Source organism: Myripristis murdjan, chromosome 8 (assembly GCF_902150065.1).
Source record: "Myripristis murdjan chromosome 8, fMyrMur1.1, whole genome shotgun sequence".
Classification (NCBI taxonomy): Eukaryota; Metazoa; Chordata; class Actinopteri; order Holocentriformes; family Holocentridae; genus Myripristis; species Myripristis murdjan.
In genome coordinates this window covers 33,313,733-33,332,867 of record NC_043987.1, presented here as the reverse complement: position 1 = coordinate 33,332,867, position 19,135 = coordinate 33,313,733, and the positions used below count along the sequence as shown (strand labels likewise).

General features: G+C 42.7%; 1 protein-coding gene across 1 annotated transcript in view; it reads right to left on the bottom strand.

Moving 5' to 3' along the window:
• Nucleotides 1-19,135, bottom strand: part of LOC115363516 (immunoglobulin mu heavy chain-like) — a 69,718-nt gene that overhangs the window by 11,166 nt on the left and 39,417 nt on the right. The window lies entirely within an intron of this gene.

The window sequence follows — 19,135 nt, the reverse complement described above, 5'->3', positions numbered from 1 at the left end:
GTAACAAAGGAAATACAAAACCTGACTTGGTAAAACTTGACGTGACGAGGAACATGGACGTGGAAGGCAAAGCAGGACCAGACAAGACGAAGCAGGACATAGCAGGACGAACTCGCACAGGACAAGGGGAAACACGGACTATATATACACACAAGGTAATGGGGAACAGGTGGAAACAATCAGGGTGTGGCAGACAATCAGACTAGAGGGAAACACACAAGGGGAAGGGCAAGTGACCTGACACAAGAGGAGAGTGGGATATCAAAATAAAACAGGAAGTCACGAGACAAGACACAAGAACAAAACCTAACAAAACAAAATTTCAATAACATGATAGTACCCCCCCCTCTAGGGACGGCTCCTGACGTCCCAAACAGTCTTTAGAGCACGTGGATGGACGGCCGTTGTAAGACGGGGGGAGGAGGAGGCCAAAACAAACAAAAAAAAACTCCGGGCAGAAGTCTATGGACGAGGCGGTGCTCTGGCGGACGGCCAGGGCGCTGGGAACCATGGACGAGGCGGTGCTCTGGCGGACGGCCAGGGCGCTGGGAACCATGGACGAGGCGGTGCTCTGGCGGACGGCCAGGGCGCAGGGAACCATGGACGAGGCGCTGCTCTGGCGGACGGCCAGGGCGCAGGGAACCATGGACGAGGCGCTGCTCTGGCGGACGGCCAGGGCGCAGGGAACCATGGACGAGGCGGTGCTCTGGCGGACGGCCAGGGCGCAGGGAACCATGGACGAGGCGGTGCTCTGGCGGACGGCCAGGGCGCTGGGAACCATGGACGAGGCGGTGCTCTGGCGGACGGCCAGGGCGCTGGGAACCATGGACAGGACGACGCTCTGGCGGACGGCCAGAGCGCTGGGAACCATGGACGGGACGACGCTCTGGCGGACGGCCAGAGTGCTGGCGGTCAAGGCGGACCCACCCTGGATGGCTGCAGTGTGGGTGGGACCACACTGCAGAGCGACCATAACGTCCTGCAGTGCAGACTTGGGACCGCCAGGCAGCGGAAGCAGCAGGGTTAACTCTGGACCGCCGGACAGCGGCGACGTGGACTCTGGACCGCCGGGCAGCGGCGACGTGGACTCGGGGCCGCCGGGCAGCGGCGACGTGGACTCGGGGCCGCCGGGCAGCGGCGACGTGGACTCGGGGCCGCCGGGCAGCGGCGACGTGGACTCGGGGCCGCCGGGCAGCGGCGACGTGGACTCGGGGCCGCCGGGCAGCGGCGGCAGAAACGTGGACTCGGGACCGCCGGGCAGCGGCGGCAGAAACGTGGACTCGGGACCGCCGGGCAGCGGCAACGTCCACTCCGGGCCGCCGGGCAGCGGCAACGTCCACTCCGGGCCGCCGGGCAGCGGCAACGTCCACTCCGGGCCGCCGGGCAGCGGCAACGTCCACTCCAGGAACTTGAACAGGGACTGGGGTCTGGGCCGCCAGTCGGGCTTGGGGAACTGTGACATGGACTGGGGCCGGGACAGCCAGTCGGACTCGAGGTCCTGTGACTGTGACATGGACTGGGGCAGTGGGTCCGGCTTGGGGAACTGTGACAGGAACCTGGGCAGCCAGTCTGGTACGGGGAACTGGGACAAGGGCAGTGGCTAGAACACCCAGTCTGGCTCGGGGCACTGGGACAGGGGCAGCCAGTCCGGTTCGGGGTACTGGGGCAGGAACCAAGACCGGGGCCGGAACAGCCGGTCGGGCTCGGCAAACTGTGACATGGACTGGGGCAATGGGTCCAGTTCGGGAAACTGGGACTGGTGCGGCTTGAGGTTCTGTGACTGTGACATGGACTGGGACAGCCGGTCCGGTTCGGGGAACTGGGACTGGTGCCGGGGAAGCTGATCCAGCACGGGGGACTGTGACCGGGACTGGGGCAGCCAGTCTGGACCTGGGAACTGGGACTGGGGCAGCCACTTGGGTTCGAGGTACTGTGACAGTGACATGAACCGGAGCAACCTGTCTGACCCTGGGAACTGGGACTGGGGCAGCCAATCTGGTTCTGGGAACTGGGACAGGTACTGCTCGGCTGCTAAGGCTAGTAGCTGGGCCTGCTAGGTCGCAGAGGCTAATAGCTGGACCTGCCAGACTGCAGGGGTCAGTAGCTGGAATAGCTAGGCTGCTTGGGCTGCTAGGACTGGCAGCTGGGCTAGCTAGGCTGCTATGGCTGCTATGGCTGGTAGCTGGGCTAGCTAGGCTGCTTGGACTGGTAGGGCTGGTAGCTTGGCCACTTGGACTGGTAGCTAGGCTACTGGGACTGGTAACTGGGCTGGTAGCCTGGCTGCTTGGACTGGTAGTTAGGCTAGCTAGGCTGCTAGGGCTGCTATGGCTGGTAGCTAGACTGCTAGGACTGGTTGCTTGACTCACTTGGCTGCTGGGGCTCGTGGCTTGACTCAATTGACTGCTGGGGCTCGTGGCTTGACACACTGGGCTGCTTGGGCTCCGGGCTAAGCTTGCCAGGGTGCCGAGGCTGATGGCTGGGCTGCGACTAGCACGCTGTTGAGCAGCAAGCCGGCGCCTGGCCAGCTGGTGGCTACGAGGACCCCCAAAGGCCAGTCGGGTTCCCTGAAATGGGCTCTGGAACGGAGCAGCAGGACAGGCAACAGGGAGCTGCTGTGGCACATGAGACTGGGGTGCAGGTCGGGAGGACATATCAGTCCACAACCGCTGACAAAATATAATGACTTCTGCTGGGGTCATTTCCCGCTCGTTCATTTTGTCAGCTGTTCTGAGTCGGCTGGGTTCTGGCGGGCGAGTTCGTTCTGTCAAGACCGAGCAAAAACGAGAACCCAAACGCACGACTCACGAGAGTGAAACTTAATTCTTTTAATAAGAAAAGTAACAACTTAAATATCAATACAAAGTAACAACAGAAATATCTTATGACAAAAGTATCAAAACAACATGAAACTTAACTATGACAAAACAAAGTAACAAAGGAAATACAAAACCTGACTTGGTAAAACTTGACGTGACGAGGAACATGGACGTGGAAGGCAAAGCAGGACCAGACAAGACGAAGCAGGACATAGCAGGACGAACTCGCACAGGACAAGGGGAAACACGGACTATATATACACACAAGGTAATGGGGAACAGGTGGAAACAATCAGGGTGTGGCAGACAATCAGACTAGAGGGAAACACACAAGGGGAAGGGCAAGTGACCTGACACAAGAGGAGAGTGGGATATCAAAATAAAACAGGAAGTCACGAGACAAGACACAAGAACAAAACCTAACAAAACAAAATTTCAATAACATGATATATACAGTCCATGGGAGTCAGGTGTAAAACAGCTGACACACACACCGCTCTCTCTCAAGTGTTGGGTTGAGACCTGACCTCGAGAAGGAACCCATGAGCTCCAAGAGATAGAACTCTGTGGACAAATCTGAGATCAGGATGCTGCAGTACATATGTCCTCGACATTCAACCCACTGAAGAGGGCTGTTGACGCTACAATGCTGCATGCAGAGTGAGCACGAACCACAGTGAGAGCGTTTTCTCCAGGCTGAATATACACTATATTACCAAAAGTATTCGCTCACCTGCCTTTACTCATACTATGAACTGAAGTGCCATCCCATTCCTAACCCATAGAGTTCAATATGATGTCGGTCCACCTTTTGCAGCTATTACAGCTTCAACTCTTCTGGGAAGACTGTCCACAAGGTTGAGGAGAGTGTTTATAGGAATTTTTGACCATTCTTCCAAAAGCGCATTGGTGAGGTCACACACTGATGTTGGTCGAGAAGGCCTGGCTCTCAGTCTCCGCTCTAATTCATCCCAAAGGTGTTCTATCGGGTTCAGGTCAGGACTCTGTGCAGGCCAGTCAAGTTCATCCACACCAGACTCTGTCATCCATGTCTTTATGGACCTTGCTTTGTGCACTGGTGCACAGTCATGTTGGAAGAGGAAGGGGCCCGCTCCAAACTGTTCCCACAAGGTTGGGAGCATGGAATTGTCCAAAATGTTTTGGTATCCTGAAGCATTCAAAGTTCCTTTCACTGGAACTAAGGGGCCAAGCCCAGCTCCTGAAAAACAACCCCACACCATAATTCCTCCTCCACCAAATTTCACAGTCGGCACAATGCAGTCTGAAATGTACCGTTCTCCTGGCAACCTCCAAACCCAGACTCGTCCATCAGATTGCCAGATGGAAAAGCGTGATTCATCACTCCAGAGAACGCGTCTCCACTGCTCTAGAGGCCAGTGGCGGCGTGCTTTACACCATTGCATCCGACGCTTTGCATTGCACTTGGTGATGTGTGGCTTGGCTGCAGCTGCTCGGCCATGGAAACCCATTCCATGAAGCTCTCTGCGTACTGTACTTGGGCTAATCTGAAGGTCACATGAAGTTTGTAGCTCTGTAGCAATTGACTGTGCAGAAGGTCGGCGACCTCTTTGCACTATGCGCTTCAGCATCCGCTGACCCCTCTCCGTCACTTTACGTGGCCTACCACTTTGTGGCTGAGTTGCTGTTGTTCCCAAACGCTTCCATTTTGTTATAATAGAGCTGACAGTTGACTGTGGAATATTTAGGAGCAAGGAAATTTCACGACTGGATTTGTTGCACAGGTGGCATCCTATGACAGTTCCACGCTGGAATTCACTGAGCTCCTGAGAGCGGCCCATTCTTTCACAAATGTCTTGTTTCACAGTCTGCATGCCTGAGTGCTTGATTTTATACACCTGTGGCTAGGCCAAGTGATTAGGACACCTGATTCTGATCATTTGAATGGGTGAGCGAATACTTTTGGTAATATAGTGTATCTCTTGGCAGTGGTGTAGTCTAGTTTATTCTAGTGGGTATACGTGCGCACGCACACACACACACACACACACACACACACGAGCGCTTTCTGAAATGTTAACGTTAGCTCCAGCTGTAGTGTCCCCCGAGGCGGCACCATACAACTTCACTGCTTCCTTAGTAGTTTACTTAGGGTTCACGTCACGCCTGATGGTAGCCCCTATGGTCAAAAAGAGCCCGCTTCGTAACATAGAGAAGGCGACTTTATGAACGGGAAAGTGAACGTTATGTCAAAAAAAAAACATACTAATATGTATCTCTGCGCATTTTGAAGTGGTTATACGGAAATTCAGGACCTTTTCTAGTGGGTATACGGTGTATACCTGCGTATCACGTAGACTACACCACTGTCTCTTGGAAATGCTTCACAAAGCCATTTAGCCAGTGGTGTAGTCTAGTTTATTCTAGTGGGTATACGTGCGCACGTATGTGCACGCTAGCGCGCGCGCACACACACACACACACACACACACACACACACACACACACAGGCTCCCTTTCTGAAACGTTAACGTTAGCTCCAGCTGTAGTGTCCCCCTAAACGTCACGCCTGACAGAAGACCTTATGATCAAAAAGAGCCCGCTTCGTAACACAGAGAAGGCGACTTTATGAATGGGAAAGTGAACGTTATGTCAAAAAAAACATACTGATACGTATCTTTACGCATTTTTAAGTGGTTATACGGAAATTTGGGACCTTTTCTAGTGGGTATACAGCGTATACCCGCGTATCACTTAGACTACACCACTGCATTTAGCAAACTGCTTCTTGAACTGGGCTTTCCCAACCACATCATCACCATAGCACACTAACAGCTGTTGGATGTGATGGATTTGGGCCATGCTTTTGACATAACATGGTAGTGTGTGTACTTGGCACAATTAGCAGATGCCTTTTATACTTCCTCTTCTCCTGCTTGAAGACAAAACACATCCAGCTGAATGGTTCTTGATCTTAATGATCTCCTTAAATTCTTTGGAACACAGGAGGGGTTCAATCTGAGTGTAGTGCCACTCAGACCACCACAAAGCAGCATGCAGGTAGATTGAACCGACAGGACACTTAATGGAGTCACTCTCTCAGCCTAGGTCATCAAAGCTTTACTGAATGATATTTCCTTCAAAGAGGATTGCTGTACATGCTCATATGGTTGGGGCGCCACACACCTTAGCCAGGCCCAGGTGCCATAGCAAGCCAAGCCTTTCCATGGAGTGTACTACCACCAGATAGCACAGACGACTGACATCAAGAAATACTGTTACTATTAGCTGGAAAAGCTGGAATGAAGGACAGCACTTTGGCACTAATCGGAGCACGCACTTAGCACTGAGTCAGTCGAAGCAGGAATCTATCACATCAGACAGAACATCAGCTCCAGAGGCTGACACAGTCCAGCTCATAATGAAAAGGTGTACGATGTGAGTGGGAAGACTAAGCAACACAACCAAGTTGCAGGGAATGTGTGGAAGAACATCTGTGCTTAATATAGGTCGGATCCCACCAAGTCCAGATGGGAGACTCTGCAAAGGGTGGTTGGGAGTGACAGAGCTAAGACCCCGTGGGACTTGCTGCTGTAGAAGTATTGGGGACTGAAACAGGAACTGGAAAAAATTTGAAAGTGAAGGCAATGATAGTTGCACTTGGGGTTGTGACCCCCAAACTGGGAGAGTGTCTCCAACACAGTCCAGGAACAACAGCTCCGTCTTGATGAGTGCAGTTTAGGAACCGCTGGGATACTGTGGAGAACATTCACACTCCCAGGTTTTCGATAGGGAACTTGAGAACACACTATCCATATTAAAATAGGGAAATTTATTTGTATGAATATATCCTTTCTGTCTTTCTATGACGGTTTGGTCTTGTTAAAGGAATCTAATGTATTCAGAGGAGCTTTGCAGCTTCCATTTGTATAAGAAAATCAATTTCCAGAGTTGGGCAGAACCTTTGGCTCCTGCCTCTGTCAGATAAATTTCAGTCCAAGGTTTCAGTTTGTTCACTGGACGAGGAAGCACCTGCTGTGGTGAAGGCTGTTTCCTGTCTGTTATATAAATATTAAACAGTCAGGATGTCACAAGCCACAAGTCCAAAATTCATACACATTATTTTGTGTTATGATTGCCCCTTGTAAAAGATTTCACAACTAATTTATTTTAACAATATATTTGTCATAACATACTCTCTCAACATATGTCACACTCTCTGAATATATGTCTTTGTGTATTAATATATTTAAGACAATGACAAGACAATTTGGCACTTATAAGATCATCTATTGTCCACTTGCTGTAAGCTTTGCTGCCTCTGAAGTGGTGTATCTCAACTGGGATGTGTTTGAATCGCATCAGGGTTACCTGTTGTTGTTTCCAGTGTTTAAAGATAAACCCGGACAGATAAACCCGATTGGACTATTTGGTCTGCTAGTAGTACTGCATGTGGAGTTTTGTAGAATCAGTCTTTGAACTTGTGTTCTTTTTAATATTTAAAATCTTATGTCTGCTGATCCTAGTCTCAGTAGGTACTGTCAGTCTTAGATGTAAGTTTCAAAATATTTCAGGATGAGCATGGTAAAGTACAGAACCATGTAAAATAAATGTACCATGCCATGGTGTCAGTCAGTATCAGTCCCCTGCATCATGGTTTTGAGAAAGACTTGATTTTGTGAATATTTTCCCCTTGTTTATGAATGGCTTCAGGCAAGTGAGGTTTTTGTCATAGCATATATCACTGTGGGTAGCCCCCATACACAGTGACACACACTCATACAAAAACCTTCGTCTGATGCGTGGTCCGGGTGCACTGAATAACTTTTATTTACTACAGTTTTTAGAGGAGTAAATCTAATAAATTTTGCTCCAATATTCAATATTTGGTCCACCTTCCTTGGTAGTTCTATGATGGATTTTTCTTCAAAATCACTGAGTTTTTGCTAGTGTGAAAATCATGCAATTTACATCATAATCTACGGGTTGAGAAAATACTCTCACAATTGAAATACTATGTCTGTTGATCTCATAAAGGGCTGTTGTAACCACCTGAATAAGTAAAAAAAAAAAAAAAAAAGAAAAAGAAAAAGAAAAAAAAAAACCTTTAAAGATTGTCTTAAAACAGCTCTGCTTTAATGAATTCCTAAAAAAAAATCAACGTTTTTAAAAGGTTTTCAGTCAGCAGCAGGTTAGAGAAATTTAACAGAAACCAGTTGAAGGAAGCATTCTAACTCACTCACTTGTTTTCAGTGTCAGTGCCGTTTATTTCCCTGAGAACAGTGGAAGGAGGTTTTTGTCATTAGCTGTATCACTGTGGTTGTTATAGTATGCACTGTGATAGAGCGCTGTACAAAAACCCCACCCTGTGCTTTGACCAGCCGCTGTCAATGTAACAATAACATTAACATTAACAATGCTATTACTACTAAGAATAACAATAACAATAATATAACTACTGCATTGCTCAATTAAAAAATAAAAAGAAACACATATACTCATTTGGAAAATATTTCCTCAGACAAACTGTTTCAAAGTTTCTGCACCTTGACTACAAAGGCTCGGTCATCGTTAGTCTTCATCCTGGTGGGAATCTTCTGGTAATATTTGTAATAAAAGTGCATGCAGCAGTGTTATCAGTTGTATGACATATTGTCCAAATCCAAACGACAGGCCTCAGGAAAACTGTCCACCGACAAGTTTTCCTCTAGCACAATGATTCATAGCTGCCAGTGGACCAGTGGACCAGTGGACCATTGAACCAGTGGACCAGTGTCCATGGAGCGATTCAGTTCAGTCTGAACTGAATTATGTCAGATACATTTCATAGTGAGACTGGCTGCACACTGATTTAGGCACAGCTTGCTGAGTCTGTAATGAGATTTGAAATGCGTCCTCCACTAGTGACGGCCTCTGCCTCTTGTGAGGTTTTTGTAACGGTGTGTTTCACTGTGGCCATCCCAGTACACAGTGATACATGACAGTACAAAAACTGAAGCTGCTCCAGTATGTCGCTCCCACAGGTTCTGCTTCGAGAAACAGACTAAAACAACTGCTCATTTCCTCCTAAATCATTAGAAATAATTCAAATAAAAAAAGAAAAATACTATAGGGTGACCATTACAAAACATTTTTGTATTGATGAATTATTATGATTATTTGTGTGCTTATCTTCAGTGTAACTATGATATTTTATTGGCATATTATAAATATGTTATTAATGATGCTAATTACTTTCCTTTTTAATGTCATTTGAGAAAAGCCATAAACATGTCATGTCATAAACATAATCTTGTCAATTAATAAATTTAAGTTCATTTTATAAAATTGTATATTTGGAGTGACTTTTTTCAATGCTGTAAATTTAATATGTTTGAACGAAAAATATGTCAGATTTTGTGTTTGTAATTGCACTATGCTATACAATGATGATCCTGCTTTATATCTGTGTTTTATTCAAGTTGCAGTCATTCATGTTTAGCTTTGTTTTTCTTGCTGTCTGCCCTCTGACTCCACATAGTTTTTGTTATGGCATGTAACACTGTGTACCCCACCCCGTATGGCACAGTGACACATGGCATGTCAAAAACCTCCCCACTCCTACAAGAGATATGTCTTTTCTGGAGTTTGGACAAAGACAGAGATTATTGTTTTTACAAAACATTCAGTGGAGAAAAAGCGATCTCAAGTATTTGTGTCTGAATAGTTTACATAATTTAAATAATATATGCCTGACAATATGATGAATAAAGTTTGATAAAAATTTGTCCCCCCAGCAAACAATTGAAAGTTAAACATATTCATTATTGTTCAAAGTACAATTTGTCAAATCTAAAAAAAAAAAAAAAAAAAATGTATCAAAATTATATTATTATTCTGTTATATTGTAATATAAGAATTATGACTGTGAAATTTCAACACTGACCTTAATGTGTGCCCTATGCATGAGCAGACACTAGTAACTTTTTTTTTTTTTTTTTTAAGGATGAGATGAAGGCAAAATTTTAATTGAGAAACCAGCCTAATGGAATCATCTGTGCATGTTAATGCAGTCAGTGACTTGTCTTGGTAGCATAAGCCTTTTTATCACTGAACCACTGCCACAACTGAAGCAAATCTGGATTTTACTGGACAGTAATCTTATCTATGAATAAAAGTATACATCAGTTAATTTAATGCATTAACTGTTTGTTTTTACATTGTTTTCTTTTAAAAGTCCAAGTATTGCAAAGCACTAATTTCTGTGTAGTTCTTCCAGCTTTCTGACTGAGAGCAGGGACGTGACAGCGGCTGGTGGTTTTTGTCATGGCATGTCTCACTGTGCCGCTGCCACTCCAGTAACCACAGTGACACATGGCCTGTCAAAAACCTCCCACACTTGCAACTGAACACTCACTCAAGGTCCAGCAGCAACACAAACATTTCTGTTTCTTTACTTTTGCTAAATCAGGAAATAATTTTTACATGACATTCAGTCGAGAGCTGTTTCTGTGTGTTTGTGTGTGTGTGTGTGTGTGTGTGTGTGTTAAGATTTAAAAAGCAGCAAACGTCTCAAAACATAACCACAGCAGTTACACTGATGCACGGAGATGAGCGACAACATCACAGTGTGTCTTTGTTACAAATCATTAATATTTACTGCATAATAATAATAATAATAATGATGATGATGATGATGATGATGATGATAATAATAATAACAATAATAACAATAATAATTATTATTATTACGTTCTAACCCAGTTGTCACATTCATATGTGTTGACACAAAACCGGCTTGCTTGGCAAACTGGGTTAAAAAAGTAATTCTTTGTGTGTGTAAATGTATTTATTGAATAGTCTTCGAAGCATATTCATCATTTTAATAACACCTATTTTGACAGAAATCTATAAATGTATCTGTAAAATTCAGTTGACGGCAGAGAAGTGGAAACTTCTGGTTTCTGACTCACATGGTTTTTGTCATGGCATGTAACACTGTGCCATAACTCCAGCTACCAGTATAACCACAGCGACACACAGCCTGTCAAAAACCTCCCGACACACTGAAGACACTGCACAGTGTGGTCAGTGAAACATTTTTATGTATGTATGTATTTATTTATTTGTATAAGGAGAAAGTGACAGAGTCTGTCCTTAAAAACATACAAAACAAAAATAAATTAATAATAATAATAATAATTACATTCATTTGTAGCATTGTAAAAATAATGGAAAACGAACCAATTCTTTTCAGTCAGATCTCAAATAATAAATAAATGAAAAATATGAAAAAGTAGCTCACATGTTTTGACAAATCAGTATAGGAAACTTTTAATGGAAGTAAGAAAAAATCTGGTCCAAATAATAATTGTAATTTCTCTGCTCATTCCCATGTCTTGTGGTTATACTAAAATGTAGCCACGATGCTAACTGTGAATGTCTGAGTTTGCACAGGTGAAAGCTTTGCTGCTTTATTCTAACCCAGTTGTCACATTTATATTAGGGTTGGGAACGATAAAGCAATATGACCGGATAACTGCTTTTACAGGCGAGGGATACGGCTGTGTCGGTAGCAGACTCCTCAGTCGATATGGATCAGCCATGAATCCTCAAACGAATTGATTGTAGAGTTTTGGATCGGATAACGCGAGACTAGGAGTCGGCTGCCTGAGGCTTTACAGTTTTCATCTCTAAAACAACGTGAGAGCTCATGAAACGACTCTCACGCTCCGTAGCGTTACGTTCCCAACCCAAAACTTACAGCATAACAACTAGTAACATGACTGACAACGTCGACGAAAAACAACAACAAAAAAAAAAATGGATGTAAATTTTGCCAACAGCAGCAGCACCGACACCAGTGCCAGCTTGACCGGTGGAAATAGTGTTTTATGTTTGCTTTTCTTTTTCTGGACTAATATTTGCCACTATTGACAATTTAAGCCACAGGATATTTGTCATTTTTGGAGGGGCTTTGCACTATTTATTTATTGCTATAGTGAATTATGTTCTGTTTTTATACATATACATTTTATTTTCTGATCCCATCCAACAAAATGATGTTCATTTAGCAAGTCTTTGTTTGTCATTGACATACATTGACATGGGATTTTGTTGTTGTTTATTTTTGACAGTGCCATAAAGCAGCAATGCTCGGGGATATGTGGTCTTCTACATGTTTGAAAATACTGTAAGAATGTCATGTTATAGAACTGGCTTCTTTATGATTAACGTCTACATCAGGGGTCGGGAACCTATGGCTCGCGAGCCAGATGTGGCTCTTTTGATGATAACATCTGGCTCGCAGATTTCGGGTTTTAAAATATTATCGTTTGTTTAAATCCATCCATCGATTTTCTACTGCTCATGTCTTGTTCAGAGTTGCAGTTGCATGAGCGATTGTCTATTATTTTAATTGGATGATAATAGCCTACGTTGGCCGTTACTGGGCCGTTGCTGGGTGCACAGGTACACGCCCCCTTTTGCATCAGTTGGCTCGGTCATTAGCTCAAAGCTAACCCTTCAACGGAGAAGATGGCGAAAAGAAAAAAAGATGACGAGTATCGGTGAGTATTATAACAACATTATTTAAAAGAATAAATTAAGACGCTTGTTATGCTCACATTTAATTGAATTCAGTCTTAAAATATATTATATGGCTCTCACTGAAACAAATTTCCAAAAATTGTGCTTTTATGGCTCTCTGAGTCAAAAAGGTTCCCGACCCCTGGTCTACATCAACAAATGTTAACTATCGAGTTGTTTTTACACTGTTTCGAATTGTATCGAATCGTTCTCTATTAAAAATATATCATTTTTGAATCGAATCGTAACACGTGTATCTAGATATGTATTGAATCGGCCTCATGCCAGAGATTCCCAATTTATATGTATTGACACAAAACTGGCTTGCTTGGCAAACTGGGTTAAAAAAAGGAAATCTTTGTGTGTGTAAATGTATTTAGTGACTGGTCTTGGAAGCATATTCATCATATTTCTACTGCCAGAATTGTATAAAATCTTAATTTAGTAATACTTACTTTGATAGAAACCTATAAATCTATGTATATGACGGCAGAGCAGTGGAAATGTCTGGTTTCTGACTCACATGGTTTTTGTCATGGCATGTAACACTGTGCCACCCCAGCTATCATAACCACAGTGACACACAGCCTGTCAAAAACCTCCCACGTTTCAACGGCATCACTGTCCAGTTTGGTCAGTGAGAGGAGTTAAATAATCTGTTAATTTAATTTGAATTACAAAATATTTTACGAGAGATTCAGAGGAAAACTATTCAGTGTGTTTTTGTGTGTGAGTGTGTGTGTGTACATACAAATTTAAAGACCAACAGAGAATGTATCCAAGTCAAACAATTTAAAATGAAATCTGTGAACTACCAAAACCAGGGAAAAACTGAATAACAGACATGAATAAAACATCATGAAGAGAGTCATTTCTCTTATTTACTTTTTGGTAATCTATAAAAAATATCAAATAAATAAATAAATAAATAACTAAAATAAATAAATAAATAAATAAATATTTTATAGAAAAATCACCTGTGATGACTTATAGTAAATTTGTCCTCTCTGTGCTAGCAGCTCAGAGTTGGCAAACATATTGATTATTGTCTACACCACATCATGTCAAGTCTAAGTAAAACACCTTTAAAAACTCTTAATGTGTGCTGGAAGCAAATGATCAAGACAAAGGTCTTTGAAATAGAAAGAAAGAAAGAAAGAAAGAAAGAAAGAAAGAAAGAGTAAATTCTCATCTTTGGGCTGAGACAGACACAAACATGCCCGCAGCTGCACTCGTGTCTTGGTATCTGGAAAAATACAAATTACAAATACATGTTCATTAATTATAGTACAATATACTGGTTCAAATCATGTATTTATAGCTGCATTCACTAGTACTGGAAAGTGGATCATGTAGACTAACAATATTATAATTACAGAGTGTTGAATACACACATGGTGGAGCTGTGCTGCGGCTTGCTGAAAAAGACGTAGCATTACACATTACAGCGGTCCAGATCATGTTGATTCAAAACGATGACACAAGATTAGACATAATTCTGTCATCACTGTAAAAATAAGACAAAACACATCAGTGGGAGTAGAAGCTGTTATGGTTTAATGCTGATTTGCACCATCACCTTACAACATTAAGAGTCCTCCTCTGATTCTTCATGATGTGATGAGATCAGCTGACAAATCATCTTCTGAGCCACTCCAATGTGCTGCTGCTGCAGCTTTCTCCACTAGATGCCGGTCTTCACCAGCACTTGGACTTCTGCTCTTCAGCTGGCAAAACCTGGCACATAAACCAAAGTGTCCCACTGCCACAACAAGAAGCTGGTCTAATAAAACGCTGTCAATCAAGACAATCATCTTTAGGGGCAACAGGTGCATAAGCTGAAGTGATTCATTTCAGGATCAGCATGAGCACATGGTGAGTAGGGCTTTCTTGCTCTCTGACTCTGTCAGGGGCTGATTTATAGATAGATAGATAGATAGATAGATAGATAGATAGATGTAGATAGATAGTCAGATAGACAGATAGAAGCAGGTTCTGGATGTGTCATGACCAAAAGACACAATTGCATTCCCTCATACAAACACTGTAATATATACACACATACAATATCATCAGCACAGATAATGTAAGACATAATAACACACATACACACACACACACACACACACACACACACACACACACACACACGTCTCCTAAAATTATAGTTTGTAAACTGATAGTGCATTTTTTATTGTAGTCCTGTATCCACATTTGCACTTGATCCCGACACTGGATCCATACTGCAGGCTGTCTATTCATGCTTTGCTCTTGTCAATAAACTGTCAAATCAACGCTAACCCTAAAGCAAGACACTGGGAGAGTAAATGAAAGGGGGAAAAGAAATATAATGAGTTAATGACCTGCCATTTCTGTGCATTTTCATTTAGAAATAATTTGTCAATTCAGTGAAGTGGTTGATTGTTGATCAATTAAACTTGTGAGGAAAAAAGAAGATGGGTGATTATGTGATTTACTCCAAAAGCCCTTCAGAAGTCATTTAGATCTCTCTGGTAAATGTCTGTGGAGGTTTTTGTGCAGGTGCTCCACTCTCTTCAGTCACTGTGCTTGTGAGCACAGAAGTAAACAGCAGAATCCTCTGCTGTCAGCCTCGTGGCCTCGAGGTGCTGAGTGCTGCTGGACACATCTTCAGTCAGGGTGAAACGGCTTTGAAAGGAGCTGGCATAGACAGCAGAGTTTGAACCTGTGTTCATTCTCCCAATCCACTCCAGAGCTTTCCCTGGCCGCTGCCTCACCCAGTGTATAAAGTAGCTTGTCATGTCAAACCCAGACATGGTACATGACATCTTCACTGAGTCTCCTGGTCTTTTCACCTGAGAGGGAGTCTGGTCCAGTCTGATCTCACTCCACACTCCTGCAAACAATGAAAATGTGATCATCAGACATCAGAGGGTGAATCTCTGCTGAGATATTGACCAGAGAAAAGTTTTCACTTCAGAACTGTTTTCATACCATGTATAGTGACGACACAGAATAAAGTCCAGATGATAGTGTGTTCCATCATGTAGTACACCATGCAGTGAAGTGCTCTCTGATCAGTGTCTTTCTCCCCTCTGTAAAACTGGCCAAATGTGTGTGTGTGTATTTAAGGAGTTAGGACTTTGCATAGACCTCCCTCTGCAGGTTTAAATAGGGAACATGTCAGATGGATCATCACTGCTTCTTAGTGACAACTGTCATGTTACAGCTGTCCAACAATTTTAGAAAACTGCTCTGACAGCAAGTGATTTTTATGTTTATATATATGTGTTATTATTGTTGTTGTTGTTGTTTGTTGTTGTTGTTGTTGATGATGATGATGATGATGATTTTGTTGTTGTTAATTATCTAATTGCATTATAACAAGAAAAAAAGGAAATATGCGCTTCCCCCTACGCATGAATCAGTAGAGCTACCTTGCAAAAAAAGTTTGCACATTTTTTCTACATATGACTTATACAATAAAAACTTTCTTCCTGCACAAAGTGTAAAACAAGTTTCTCAGAATGAATAGAAGAAAAACTGTGAATAACAAACTTAAAAATAACTCAAATTTTTGATTAACTGCTTTTTTGTTCAGTGATTGTCTTTTCTCACGATTTTTGTTGACAAAGTATTTTCATGAAAAAACTTAATTCATGTTATGAGCTCAGCTCTTGTTTTTTGTTTTTTTTTTTCCTTTTTTAAAGCCCATCAAAGTTTAACTCTCTTATTATTAATTGTGGTTTGATTATGTGTGTGTGTTTGTGAATATAAATATTCACATTTTCTTACACCGGAAGCAAAGAGCTAATTCTAAGAGGGAGGACTGGAGGATTTTGTAATGCTGCTCCACCAACTCCAGTCACTGTGGCTCTCGAGCACAATAATAAACAGCAGAGTCTTCAGTCTTCAGACTGTTCATCTGGAGATACAGCTGCTGTCTGCTGTTGTCTCTGGAGATGGTGAACCGGCCACGGACTGACTGGGAGTAGTAGGTGGTGCTGCTATCATATCTGATATAGGCGATACACTCCAGTCCTTTTCCAGGAGCCTGTCTGATCCAGTTCATCCTGTAGTCACTGAATGTGAATCCAGAGGCTGTGCAGGTCAATCTGTGGGACTCTGCTGGCTTTTTAACCACTGGTTCAGATTGTGTCAGAGTCTGACCATCAACACCTGGCAACACAAAACAGAAAAGCATCACATGCATGAAGTTAAGATTTGAGTGAAGACACTGTCAAATCCAGGTGAGTGAAAATGTTGACCTGCCCAGCAGAGAGTTAAAAGCAGCAGTCCTGTCCTATAGCCCATCATGTTCAAGTGTGTGGCCACTGTTGTCTGTCATCCTCTCTGCAGTCACATAAGTAGAGACAGGAGACATCAAAGTTTTGCATTGACTCCTCCTCACAGGGAGGGATGACAGCACAGCAGTTGTTTTACTATATAGACAGAGGACTTCAGTCTGAAAGGATATCTTTTGTTGTTAGTACTTTATTAAAGATATATTAACCTTTTCTTTTTTTCTTTTTTTTTAAAAATATAATTTCTATAAAAAGGGAAAAGAGAGTTGACTCTATCTCAAAACTGGCAGTGGCAATAAAGACAAAAATGCTGGTGTTTCAGGTGAACTGGTGGGAATATCACAAGTAAGGTTCAGAACAAAGTTGACTGGACTTGATAGTAGGATTTCAGAAGACATTTTGGTGTTAACAATCATCATGAAGAGTCGCTGGAGACACCTGGTGTTAAGTGTGGTCGACCGTTGTCGCGTGAGGTCAAGTGTGATTTGTGTTTCAATCTCCTGTGAAGGGATGAAAGGACAACATTGTAAATGGGAGATAGGTGGTGTCTGAGGCCTCCTCAGTGGGAACCTCAGAAGACCAGAAAAGTGCAGAGTTTAATTCAAAATTAAGTAAACAGAAAATAAGTTGTTGACATGAAAGATGCATAAAAGATTTGCAAGAAATTTAGGAATCACTGTAAAAATGTTGAGAGCAAACCAGTGTTTTATAAAACTCTAGTATATATATTATTTTCAGTCATTAAAATATAATTTAGCCCCACAAGGATTTTTTTCCCTGTCCTGCAAACAAATACACAGATTATTTTTTTATTTATTTATTTATTTATTTATTTTTTTAAATTTATTTATTTATTTAACTGAGGGCAAGTGGCCTTGAATGTGTTGATGGACTGAGGCTGCCTCCTCTGGTGGCTTCATGTTCCAAGTGTTCAGGGACTGAGGGGTTTTTGTACAGCTCTACCAATGGTTTGTGTCACTGTGGCTTTCTGGCACAATAATACACAGCAGTGTCTTCAGGCTGCACATTCTGTCCAGTTAGAGTCACCGTCTTGCTGGAAGAGGCTAAGGAAATACTGAACTTGTTTTTCAGTGAATCTTTGTAGAATTCATAGCTAGTTGATTTCACTCCAATCCACTCCAGTCCTTTCCCTGCAGGCTGTCTGATCCAACCTGTGTAATAGCTAAGAGAATAAGAGACCTGACAGGTGATGGCCAGAGTTTGACCTGGCCGGACAGTCAGAGACGCTGGCTGTGTCAAGGTTTCACATTTCACACCTGTGGAGGAGAAAATATTCAACATATCAGTGTATCTGACAGTGGAATAGTAATAAAGAAGTGGTGCAGTGTGATGATAGAGTGTGTGTTTGTCCCTCAAAGAGACTCACAGGATCCAGCAGCCAGCAGCAGCAGCAGAGCTACAGAGAACATGCTTGGTGTTGAAGGTCAACTGGTGGGAGCTTCTCTTGGTCTGCCTCAGCTGACAGTGTGATATCAACTGTTTATAGCAGACTAGAAGGAAGTCAGCTTTGCATACAGCACAACACTCACATGGTATAAAACAAGGATGGACTGTTGCATTACAAACATTTAAAGCATGAATTGTCAATTGTTGTATCTTCTTATGAAGTAGGAACGACAAACTGTTTATTTAGTTCATTTTTAACAATTATACCAAAAAATTGGCTTTGTTTTTAAAGATAAATTGGTACCTAATACAGGCAGGATTTTTGCATGCTTTGGAAAGGAATTAAGTTTAGAAAATATGAAATGAGGAAGGAGTGGCTGAAAAACTGTTTTTTCCTACATAGTATGTATAAATATGTATATAAAACTCTCTATATGTATAGAGGAGTTTGTAGAAATGCATCTCTTTTAGAGTATCTAATCTGCTATGTCGTGAAAATGAAAAAAAAAAAAATCAAAAGTAACTTGCATTTGTTAATAACTTCAAGAGCACCATCTAAAGGTGAAAACAAGAATCTTTAACACCCTGAACTTTCTGCAAATAGGGAGAGTTTTAATTTCACTCCTGTGCTTTAATGTCATCCTTAATTTTGAAAACATTGCATCTATGCCCAGCTTCTAGCTTCTCTTCCCCATCCCTCAGATCCACTGCTGGTTTCTCTGCAGCTGATCTGTTACAGTGTGGATAGATCAACTGACTGCTGATAGACTATCCACACACTGAGTGGCTTGTGTTTTTAAAGAAAGAAGCACATAATTGTTCCACATATATGTAGTTGATAATAGTAAAACGCCCTGGCTGGACTCAAACCTGGCCCACTGTGAAAAGGACTTCTCCTGAATGATACATAAATTCATTTTTGAAGCCACCAGGGAACCACATGGTGTTAAATTAATCTGTGGCGTGAGACTGCTCCTGTTCTGGTAACAATACATATACTGTTGTATAGTTACAGTTAAATTGAGGCATGTGAAGGACACGATTCCATAAGGCTAAACATTTATTCAGAACATGTTCTCTGAA